We start from the raw sequence: 12,719 nt of genomic DNA, 5'->3' as shown, positions 1-12,719 counted from the left end.
CTGTAAATATAAGGATGTCGTCCAGGTAGACGAGGACCCCTTTGTATAGGTGCTCCCTCAGTACTTCATTGATCTGCTGCATGAAAACCACGGGGGGGGTGTCCCTGCAGCCCAAACGGCAAGGCCTTAAATTGGTAGCATTCCACAGGGCAGTTGAATGCGATCTTCCACTCGTCCCCCTCCTTAATTCTAATGCGATAATAGGCTTCCCTTAGGTATAGCTTTGTGAAGATTTTTCCCTTCGATAGGTGGGACAGCATGTCTTTCATGAGGGGGAGAGGGTACAGGTTGGTTTCGCTTATGGTGTTCAAGGCACGGTAATCCACGCACATATGCAACGTGCTGTCTTTCTTTTCCCTGAAGAGAATGGGGGCCGCTACCTTCTTTGGGGAAGCTGGCTTAATGAAGCCCCTCTCTAAATTTTTATCTACAATTTTTTTCATTTCTCGTAGCTCCTCAGGGTTCATGGAGTACAGTCTAGGCTTCGGGAGCTTTGCTCCTGGCTTGATTTCTATTGCACAGTCTGTGGGTCGGTGGGGGGGGGAGCTCATCCACCCGCTCCTCGCTGAAGACTTCAGCGAGGTCCTGGTACTCCTCGGGTATTTCGGGCAATGCGGTTTCCTCCCCCACTGCTGCTTTTTCTGGAGGGGAGCTCTTGGGGGCTCCCTGGGGTGGCAATCCCGTTCAGTCCCCTTTTGGGAACCTGAGTTCTCTGTCCTCCAGTCCACTGTGGGGTTCCATTTCTTTAGCCACGCCAACCCAGTACTATTGGGCACTCCATGCCTGGGGTCACCACGAATGTTATAGTCTCCTCGTGGTCCCTCAGGGTAAGGTGGATTGGTAGTGTGGCTAGAGTAGCTGGCATTCCCCTTGCTATGGACCCATCTAATTGACCGAAGGATATCGATTTCTTCAGCCTCCTCACCGGAATGCCCAAGGTTCTCACCAGCGTTGGGCTAATAAGGCAACACGTGCAGCCAGAGTCTAGTAGGGCTTTAACTTTCACAGCTTTGTGCATGGAGGGGGCTAAGATAGTCACTGTCCATATGAGGGGCACAATGGGTCCACTTATCAGGGGTTCGTCTTCATGGCTTGGGTGACCTTCCCGATCTCCCGGCTGGTGTCTGTTCAGCCTTCTGCTGGGGGTTCCTTGAACGCCATTCTGCGGTGCAATTTCCCTCTTTCCCGCACTTGAAGCAGCCGGTGGTCTTCTTGGCTGTGGGTTGGGACTTTGCAGGCTCGCGTGACAGCTCAGGGGGTGATCAGTTCCAGGGCTTTCCCCGACGATGTCTCTTGAGTAGGTCAATCTCGGCTTCCTCTGCTAGGATGTACCAATCGTGCAATCAGCGTGGGTCTCCCCGGGGAAGGCAGGTATCATAGAGATCGTAATTCAGCCCATCCTTGAAGTGGCTAAGCAGGATGTCTTCCGGCCAATTTAGCTTACTAGCAATGGCTCGGAACTCCTGGGCATACTCGGCCACTGGGCACCTGCCTTGCTTCACCATCTTAATCTTCTCATGGGCCTTCCGGTCTGCCAATGGGTCCTTGAATCACCGTCTAATGGAGAACATGAATTGGTTGAAGTTCTGGAGCTTGGGGGCGTCAGAGTCGTGTAGGTCCACCACCCAGTTGGCTGCCACACCGTCCAGGGCTGCCTGTACGATGCGGATCCGAGCCTTATCAGTTGGGATGTCTCAGCTGTATTCTTCCATGTAGTTGAGGACTTGGATTAAGAAGAACCCCAGGTGCCGCGGCTCTCCCTGAAACTTCACGTCCAGCGGCGGGAACTTCTGGATGGATCGATGCCCACATCATCATCTGGGGTGTCATCCATCTTGATCAGAAGCTGCTGCACGACAGGGAGTGGGGGCTGGCCCCATGATGGCTGCGGTCTTGGCTGCCCCACCTGACATTCCTGGGGCTTCAGTGTCGGACTCCCCCTCGGTCTCTCTTGTGCTGCAGTTCACGGTAACCATGCAGCCATGGGGCTTGAGCTTTTCATCCTTGAGGGAGATGAGGGTTGATTTCATTAGGTCTATTGCCTTCTCCAGGATCCAGTTTGACTGTTCCCTGCAATCGTCCTCACCTTTGCTGAGGTGTAGTGATCTTTCCATCTCTTGTTTCCATCCCGGTTGGTGACTGCCCCGCCTCAGTGTCACCTTTCTCAAATTTTTCTCCTACTCGTCCTTCTTGCCTATGCCCATGGACCAGCGAGGTTTACGGCTGTGCGTCTCCATCACATCTTCCTCTGAGGTGTAGGACATCTCGGAGTCGGACAGCTCCCCTTTTGTGGTGGCTTCCTCCTTCTCTGCACCATTGTCTGACATGGTAGATGTTGCAAAGTCCCCTGGCAAGGTCCGTCCTTCCAGGTTGACCACTATTGCAGATCCTGTCTAATGTCAGGACCCACCTTATCCCAAGAAAGCAGAACTCATGGAAGCAGGATATTCCAAAAGGAACTTTTATTAGGAGAAGCTGATGGCAGGCATACTAGACAGGATCTGAGGGATTCCTTTACAGTTCGATGGGTTAAAGTATCCCCAAGCAAACCCCACCCCATAGTTCATCTGGATGGTTCAAACCGGCCAATCCCCAGGTGTTAAGTCCATCATGGAAAAGGGGAGATAACATCAGTCCAGTTCTGGTTGTAGCAGTGATGTTTAAATGGCTCTCCACACCTTCTCTTGAGAGTAGAGAGATAAGCCCGGCTTTGTAGGTTGTATTTCTTTCTCCTCCCCCCCCCCCTTTGCTGGTTGACAGGTTAGGGAGATGAAAGTTCAGAGAGAAACACAGTGCAGGAATGCGAAGTGTTACATTATAGCAATAAAGGAAGCTAAGGCAAAGTGTTACATTGTAGCAAGAGGGAAAGAAGGCAGGAAAGCAAAGTGTCAAATTGTAGCAAAAAAGGAAGCTAAGGCAATAAACCCGCACTCTGTCCCCCCTCCCCTCTAGGAGTATGGCAGAACCCAGGGAGAGGAGAGAATGGAATCGGGAAGTGAGAGAAAGAGAGACAGGGAAGTATGAAATACGATAGATATGGGTTCTGACAATATCCTATCTTTATATCAACTAAATATGTCTCACTGCGAATTACAATAAGCATGAAATTAAAGAAAGCAAATTAAAACATAGTTTAAAACTATTAATATGTAAACAATACATTAATGTAACAATGAACAACCACCATATTCAATTATAGATGAGTTTGTACATCCAGGTCCTGTAGGAATTAAAATATATTAGTCTGTAGGTGGAAGGATAATATCAAAAGAACTAGATTGAACTCTTTTGTAGAATTCCACATTCTTGGAATTAACAATGAAAAGTTAAGCTAAAGGACTGAAAAAAGGGAAATGGAATAGAACAGATCCAGTAAGTCATTTTATGTCAAAAGCAGTAGGATATTCCCCCCACATACACACCTAAAAAATACAATTTTAATACAGTAATGGCAATAAGATACCATTACTCTTATCTATCTTCTCAGATTCCCACAGAAGCTCTTTATTTATGATGAGAAGAACAGAGGTAAAGACAGTATCACATTTCTGAGAAGCTTATCTATATATCTGATAATATTTATGATATGGATGGATAATGGATATGAAGTTAGTCAATGCTGCCTTCCTGCCATTGCTGCTTTGCTGATGCCAGACTACCATCAACCCTGGGGGTGGGGTTGGAAGAGAGACAGCAGATGGGGGGAGACCAGAAACTGAAACCATTACATGTGCCTGCCAGAGACATCAGTTGGCCAACCTTAAAATCACCAGCATGGGAATGGAATGCGAATCATCATCGATTCCACCAAGCACCAGAACTGTAAACCAAAACAAACAGTTTGAATTCAATTGGACACTAGGGAGATAACGGGGAGGGGGGAGGACCTGAGAAAGGAGAAAGTAGTAGGCACTTTTCATATGCAAACCTCAGGTCTGCTTTTTCCTATCTTGTAACCTTTCATTAGTAAAAGTATACCTTTCACTACAAATGCAGTTGAAGGCTCTTTCTTTCTAAATGAATGAGTCAGGACAAGTCCAACATTAAGCCAACTCTGCAGTAATGGTCCACCCGGAAAATTGCATCTACCACAGGGATCGTGCAAGAGATATCAGACCACAAAAGGGAGCAAGAGGAGATGGTGACCTGGGGGGAATGTCACTTTGAAACCAAGGGACAGCAAAGAATACCCTGGGCTAGAAGAAGAAGTGGGTAACCCTCTAGAAGCAAGAGCCTGTGGGTAACCCTCTAGAAGCAAGAGCCCAGTGGTCGACTAGAGTCAGGAGAGTGGAAGATTGGGATAAACCTTCCCCTGGAGTAACTCTTAGCTGAGGGAGCCGATCCCAAGTCTGGTGTTCCACCTAGGCATGTAAGCCTGTGATGCATGAATCAGACCCCTATGCAATGGCGCTGAAGCAGGTGATCAATTTTCTGAGGGAGACCTTCAACCAGCTGAGAGCTCAGGACCTCCTGGAATGGTCAGATCCACCACTGAGGCAACAGACCAGGTGGCAACAGACCAGCCAGCAGTTGCCCGACCGGCTCCATCACCTACCTGAGCTGCCCTCCTGGGGAGAGAAGATAGCCATTCACTGGGGCTAGGAGTGGCCAGTTGCCCCATGTATGCCTCAATGAAGTGGCTACTTGGAAAGCCCCCAAGACTGCTGCAGTCAATGGCCAACCCTAATAGCTCTTGGGAAGAAATCTCTATAGACTTCATCACTGAACTGCCAGAGAGCACTGGAAATACTGTAATCTGGACTACTACTGACTTTTTGCAGCATGCCCCAGGATTCCTAGCCAAGCTATTTGTGCAGCACATATACTGACTGCACGGGGTCCCACAGTACATTATCTCAGACCGGGGAGGACAGTTCACATCAAAGTTTTGGCGGGAGTTCCTAAAGCTGGTAGGCTGCTCCCAGGGACTTAGTTCCACCCATCATCCTCACACTATTGAAGCCTGTGAACATACAAATTCAGTCCTAGAGCAATATCTGCAGTGCTTTATGAATTACCTGCAAACCAATTGGGCTGAGCTTCTGCCATTTGGGCTGATCCCTTTCTGGGTAGCTACTGGAATAAAGTTTGTACTTATGCCAGAGCTCCCTCAAAAAAAAAGCCATCATCAGCATCATTGGCTGAATGGATGGGCACTTTAAATGCTACATGGTATTAGAGAAAGCTCTAAGGCATTAGAGAAAGCGAGAGAAATGCAAAAGTGGCAGGCAGACAAGAAAAGGGCACTCAGAAGGAATAGAGTAGGAGATAGAGTATACCTATCCACAAAGTTTTTAAACTTGAGGCAACCATGTAAAAAGCTGGGGCCTAAGTACATAGGGCCTTTCCCAATTAGCCAAGTCATAAATCCAGTGACAGTGGAATTAAAACTGCCAAAAAGCAGTGTTTCACTGCAGCTTTTTGAAACCTTTCTGTAGCTCAGGGTTAAGACCTGCTATGGAATGACTCGCTCCCCTCTTCTTAGGGAGAGGAGAAGAGCACTTTGAAATTAAGGAAATCCTTGATTCTAGGAAACATAAAGTGAAATTCAGTATCTAGTATTGTGGAAGGGATACCCATTAGCAGATGCTGAGTGGATAGCAGCAAAGGATGTTAGGGCGTCTAGACTCATTAGCAAGTTCCATGCCAAATATCCAAATCAACCTAGATAGGAGGGGAGGTAGAGAATTTTGTGTTGTGTAACCTTCTGTACATTTGTTCCATCTTTCAAGGCTTATCTTTCCTCTGGAGGGTCATCATGTCAAGGTTGACTTGTAACACATATATACTCACAGCTTGACAACAAAGACTAAGGGAGGGGGGAGGGGGATGCTTGGAATGTATTGGGAACTGGGAGGGAGGTGTGGAATTTATGTGAGCCGTTTGCAGCCTGAAAAAATCCCAAAACCTCAAGGCCATGCAATGGGGACCTTCTGAAGGATCAGACTGTTTTCCCAAAACAAAATGAACATGCTGGATTGGTGGGCAATGAACATGGGATGGCTCAAACAGGAAAAGGGGAAATTAATTATGCTGTTTTTCATGTGAAAACCTCAGAACTGGCTTTGCTTCTTCTGTGCCTGTATGGATCTATCAGTAAAGTTATACTCTTGGTAAAATAATGTCCCAGGAGTTTCTTTTGCTGCATATGCCAATGTTGACATATGTGAGCTGCAATTCACAAAAGCTTGTATCTTAGTGATTTAGATTAGTGGTTTATTTTGACTGGGCTCTGGGAGCTGTCCCCAAGGTTTTGGATATATGTGCTTCCATGTCTTCCAGTTATGTACCCTTCCATTAAAATCAGGCATGTAGCTTTGGGGAAATTAATGGAAATCAATTCCACCAATTCAAGGTGAATGGAGCTATTTTCTGAATATCAGAATTGGGCTCTGAATTGAATGTTTTGGCTGATTCACATTCCTAAAAAAGAGGTTGTGAGCAGTTAGATGTTAGAATAGAAAAGAAAAAGGTTTTGGTTTTGGAAATTGCATACTTCCATACATACTCAGTTCTTCCAATGGCTTCCAACTGCCAATGTTATCTGTTTATCCCCTTTTCAAATATAAAAATGCCTTAGCATACCAAAAAGTAGTCAACATTTGATATGGATAGTGAATACAAGTTATGTTAATTTAGGGAGAAATGAGATTTATTTATTTTATTTGGCAGTAGCAAAATCCATTTGTCCCCTTCCAACAGGAAGCTGAGAAGAAACTCTCCAATGGCATATTTCATAAAGTCTTATCCTCAAGATTCCTCTAAAATGCCAAAAGGGATTTTATAAACTGTGATACAGGAGCTTTCTCCAGATATGAAAGGCAAAATCTATCATACAGCAGAAGAATCCTCAAATGGAGGAATAATCTGGAGGTGAGTATGATGTCTTCTATGCTATCATATATGCAAACCAGAAAACTCTGAAGGCCCATTGTTAAAATACTTAGCAAGGGTTTGACTATCATGTTCTGTCATTTTGTACTCATAATTGTTCTAGTTTGTGAAAATCCATTCCTAGATCAATGGCACACTGTATGAACATTTTATGGTTGCTTTAAAATCTTGGCTCTTATTCTACCAAGTCTTTTTTCTTTTGGAATCTTCATCATTTGGACTTACAAGCAATAGATTCTGATAAAGTCCCATTAAGATTTCATAGCTTTCATCTTACTATCAACTTGGTAATTGATAGTAGAGATCCAGTTTGGTCTAGTGGTTATAGTATCCAGTGTCCTGGTTCTGACAGACAGAGATGAATAAGGTAGAACTCTGAGGCTTGCAAATTCTTCAATGAACATGTTTATTAGTTACGAAGTATCGGCATGGTCAAGAGTGAAACCAAGTCTGGATACACAATTAACAATTTTCCAATACAAACTTCCATAAAATTATGCAAGCAACTACGTTCCCCAGTATGATTATTTGGTGGGCTTTTTATGCAACACCCAGTCCCTAGTCTCGGGAGCAGCCGATGATCTTGGTTCCCATGGGTGAAAAGATTATTTTGACTAATGAAGCACCTGGGCAACCCCCTGTCCTCTATTCTATGTGGCAACCTAAAATGAGAAGGAAAATGGCTGCAGCCATGCTCATTTGTAGAGTTGACATCCAGTTAGAAACCAGGAAACTGTGAATTCAGGTTCCATCTTAGCCATGAAAACCAGCTGGGTGACTTTGGGTCAGCCCAAGCCACTTCAGCCCAAGCCACTTTACAGGGTTGATGTTGTGGGGAAAATAGGAATGGTGTCTTGGATATGTAATAAACAAACAAACAAACAAACAAACAAAATAAATAAATAAATAAATAAATAAATAAATAGCCTTGAATCTCTGTCATCCTGCTATTCAATACATTTATTTTCTGGTTAGTATTCTGAAATTCTGCAAAAACTATATGAGACCAATCTTATATGTGAAACAAACTGACAAATACTTACATGCTTCCAGTTATCATATAGAACAGAGGTGTCAAACTGCCGGCCCACGGGCCGGACGTGTCACAAGGAAACCGTGCCCACCCCATTGCCGGCAATGGGGAAAAAGTTCCGATACGTCGCGCAACAACACGTGACGTCGCAAGTTTGACATGTCTGATATAGAACATACCACAAAATAATTTTTCATTGTTAAGTCTTATGAAACGACTATTCAACCTAATTGACAGAGCAGGCAACTAAATTTCATTTTTGATGTGTGCCATTGTGCCCACAGTAAAAAAATGACAATAAAGGTTATCTTATCTTATCTTATCTCATCACTAAAGTTCTAAATCAGTCATTTGTCAATTAGGCATGCTCACATAATAAAGTGGATATAAAATGGAATAAGAAAAAATAGTCTAAAAGCATTTGCTATTCCTTACAGTTTCTAGCTAAAATAATAAATATCATATCCCGGTTTGAATGATAATGTCAACCCCCGGGTGAAAAGCCCAATTAAGCAAAACATCGGAGCTATTGTGAACTTCTAATGATTACTTTTATTGAGCAGAATCAAACCAGTAGGGTCAAAGGGAAGCTAGTTCTAAGGAAATGGCGGGAAGCAGTTAATTAAAAGAACAAAACTTCTCCCACCCCCTCTCTGACAATACAGGTTACATTTTCCAATACATCTTCCAATAATTATTATGAGAACAGACTTTAGTTTCACCAAAACAATTCTTCAGCAGCTTCAGGTCTCATGCTGATATAGGACACCTGTAGATTCAAAGTTCTCTTCCCTTCCTCCCCTCTCTGTTGGCAAGTTAGAAGCAGGCTGAAGTCTTAAAGGCAGTAGGGTTTATAGCTTGACAGGTCCTCCCCCTAGGAAGGAAAGGGAATCTAGAAAATAATACACATCAATGCTTGCTAACTTTTTCCTTGTACCAGACCCAGCTTTCGGGGATACTTTGTGTGGAATCGTTTTACCAAACAATCCGCTTTTATGTGCTCCACCCATCTAGATTCTGACATTGGGTAACCCTCCCACTGAATTAAGTACTGTAACTTCCCTTTGTGGATTCTGGAATCGAGGATTCGCTTAAATTTATGTGTTTCTCCTTCCACCACTATGGGGCCGGGAGCCACTGTCTTACTGGGAAGACCCAATCATCTTCACAAACTCCCTCCAGAATTTAGCAGTGAACTGGACCCCCCCAATCTGAGATGATGTGCTTAGGTGCTCCATGCAGCTGATAGATGTGCTACAAAAACATCTTCACTAGCACAGGTGATGAAGTTGGCTTGCTTGGAAAACAAATCTATTACAGTTCAGATCATGGTGTTTCCCCCACTCTCAGGCAGCTCCACTATAAAGTCAATGGCTATCTCCTCCCAGGATCTGGTTGGGTCAGCCACCTATTGTAACAGTCCTGGATTCTTTCCTGGTAGTCTTTTGCTGGCCACACAGACAGCACAGCTCCCCACATAGCTTTCAATGTCCTTTTTCATCTTTGGCCATCAGAACAGACGACTAGCTAGATGCAGCGTTTTCAGGAACCCAAAGTGGCCTGCTTGCTTAGCATCATGACTGCATTGTAGAACGTGCAGTCGCAAGTGATCTGGGACATACAATTTGTTCCCCTTCCACACCAACTCCCTCTGATAAGCCACAAACCATGCATCAGTCTGCAGCTCTTGCTTCAACTGCTGTGTAAACTCATTGATGGGGGATGAGCTTATCTTTTTCTCCTGCTATCTACTTGCTATCTATCAGAATGACTGAACTCACCACCTCCTGCTGAGTGCTTTTGTATTGGGGCATGCGGGACAGGGCATCAGCCAGGAAGTTCTTTCCTCCTGGGATGTATTATAGCTCAAAGTCAAATCTTTTGAAATACTGCGCCCATCTGATTTGTTTGGGACAAAGTTTGCGGGGAGTCTTTAAGGCTTCTAAGTTTTTATGGTCAGTCCACACTTCAAAGGGGATTTTGCTCCCCTCCAGGAATTGCCTTCAGGTTAGTAGTGTCCACTGCACTTTCTCCCACACCACCCATCTCCGCTCCATTTTGTTCAGCTTTTGGGAGGTGTATGCGCATAGCTGCAGGTCCTCCCTCTCATTGTGTTGGAGGAGGATGGCTCCCATAGCCACATGGCTGGCATCTGCCTGAATCATGAAAGGTTCCTCTTGGTTAGGGTGCTTGAGCACTGGCTCAGTGGCAAATAGCCCTTTCAACTTGGCATTCCGTTGCCCAGTTCAAGGGCTGATTTTAGCCAAGGCTTCTCTCCCCCCTTCCCGGTCTTTAACAGCTCAGTTAAAGCGCAGAGCAATCTTGGCAAAAGAGGGGATGAATTGCCTGTAGAAAACTTTGCAGCTGCTTGCGGGTGTGTGAGGCTTGCCACTCCAAGACGGAATTCACCTTTCCCGGTCCATCTCTATTCCATTGCATGACATGTGGTAGCCCAAGAAGTCCAGTTTAGATTTGTGAAATTTGCATTTTAGCACTTGCTGCACAAGCTTCATATGTTTGTCCATGGTCTCAGTGTAAATGAGAATGTCATTAAGGTATACTAAGACCCCCTTGTAAATAACTTAAGAATGATTCTAGATGTTTTAGAGTACTACGAAATTCATCTAGGGAAACAGATGGCTTTAATGTTTCTAGATGCACAGAAAGCGTTTGACAACTTAAACTGGCAATTTATGTTCCAGCAACTAGAGGAAATGGATTTTGGAGAAGACATTACAAATGTAATCAAAGCAATTTATCATAAACAAACAGCCAAAGTAATTGTAAATGGAGATTTTACAGAAAACTTTAACATTAAAAAAGGCACAAAACAGGGATGTCCACTATCTCCATTATTATTTATATTAACACTGGAAGTGTTGAATAGAAATATCAGGCAAGATATAGAAATTAAAGGACTAGAGATAAAAGATGAAAAATACAAACTACAAGCATTTGCAGATGACTTGGTTTTTGGAAGAACCGCTTCCAAAGCTTATGGACAAAGTAGAAAAATTTGGAGAAATGGCAAGGTTGAAATGGCAAGGTTGAAAATAAATAGAGAAAAGGCTAAAGTGCTAACTAAAAACTTAACAGAAAAACAAAAAAACCAACTAGCAAAAAAACCAAACTTTCAAATAGTCAAAAAAGTTAAATATTTGAGAATTTATTTAACAGCAAGATGTGCAACAACAATAACAACAACAACAATAATAATAATAAAGTTGGAAGGGACCTTGGAGGTCATCTAGTTCAACCCCCTGCTCAGGCAGGAAACCCTATACCATTTCAGACAAATGGCTGTCCAGTCTGGTCTTAAAAACTTCCAGTATTGGAGCATTCACCGCTTCTGGAGGCAGGTTGTTCCACTGGTTAATTATTCTGTCAGGAAGTTTCTCCTTAGTTCTAGGTTGCTTCTCTCCTTTATTAGTTTCCATCCGTTGCTTCTTGTCCTGCCTTCAGGCGTTTTGCAGAATAGCTTGACTCCTTCTTCTTTGTGGCAGCCCCTGAGATATTGGAACACTGCTATCATGTCCCCCCTCATCCTTCTCTTCATTAAACTAGACATACCCAAATCCAGCAACCGAGACATACCCAATTCCAGCAACCATTCCTTATATGTTTTAGCCTCCAGTCTCCTAATCATCTTTGTTGCTCTTCTCTGTACTCTTTCTAGAATCTCAACATCTTTTTTACATCGTGGTGACCAAAACTGGATGCAGTATTCCTAGTGGGGCCTTACCAAGAAGACAACTACGTAAGATTGTTAAAACAAATAAAATTGGATCTGGAAAAGTGGAAAAATCTACAACTTTTGATGCTGGGGAGAATAGCAATAGTGAAAATGAATATCTTACCAAAAATACTCTTTTTATTTCAAATGATACCTATAAGACTGGGAAAAATCTTTTTTGATGAACTAAATACAACAGTATTGAAATTTATCTGGCAAGGAAAAAAAGCTAGAATTGGATTGAAAATGTTACAAGAAGCGAAAGAAAGTGGAGGATTTGGACTGCCAGACTGGACGCTATAGTACCAAGCAACTATATTAACATGGCTAAAAGAGTGGATAATGCTTAGAGATAAAAGACTATTATACCTAGAGGGGCATGACCTACAACTTGGATGGCATACCTTTCTGTGGTAAGGGAAGAATAAAATAAATAGATACTTTCAAAACCATTTTATAATTTATTTATTATTTATTTATTATTTAAATTTATATACCGCCCTATCTCCCTTACGGGACTCAGGGCGGTGAACAGGCAATAATAAAAATCACAATAAATATTGAATAAAAAGCCTGCTCTAAAATACCCCATATAAAACCCCTAACAAAGCCCAATCAAAACTATGCCAGGCCGGCTGCATGGAATAGATGGGTTTTCAAGGCTCGACAGAAGAGGCGCAGGTCCGTAGTTGTACGTAGGTCGGGGGGTAGGTCATTCCAGAGGGCAGGAGCTGCCACAGAGAAGGCTCTCCCCCTGGGGGTCGCCAGCCAGCATTGACTGACCGACGGCACCCTAAGGAGGCCCTCTCTGTGGGAGCGGACTGGTCAAAGGGAGATATTTGGTAGGAGGCGGTCTTGCAAATACCTAGGTCCATTGCCATGGAGCGCTTTAAAAGTTGTTACTAACACCTTGAAGCGCACCCAGAAGGCCACCAGCAGCCAGTGCAGCTCGCGCAGGAGAGGTGTTACATGGGAGTATCTAGAGGCCCCCAAAATCCCCTGCGCAGCTGCATTCTGAACTAGCTGGAGCCTCCAGGTGCACCTCAAGGGGAGCCCCAT

This window comes from Protobothrops mucrosquamatus, unplaced genomic scaffold (genome assembly GCF_001527695.2).
Source record: "Protobothrops mucrosquamatus isolate PMUCROS unplaced genomic scaffold, P.Mucros_1.0 scaffold983, whole genome shotgun sequence".
In the NCBI taxonomy this organism is placed as follows: domain Eukaryota; kingdom Metazoa; phylum Chordata; class Lepidosauria; order Squamata; family Viperidae; genus Protobothrops; species Protobothrops mucrosquamatus.
The sequence above is the reverse complement of the archived record's forward strand: the minus strand, read 5'-3'. Positions refer to the sequence as shown.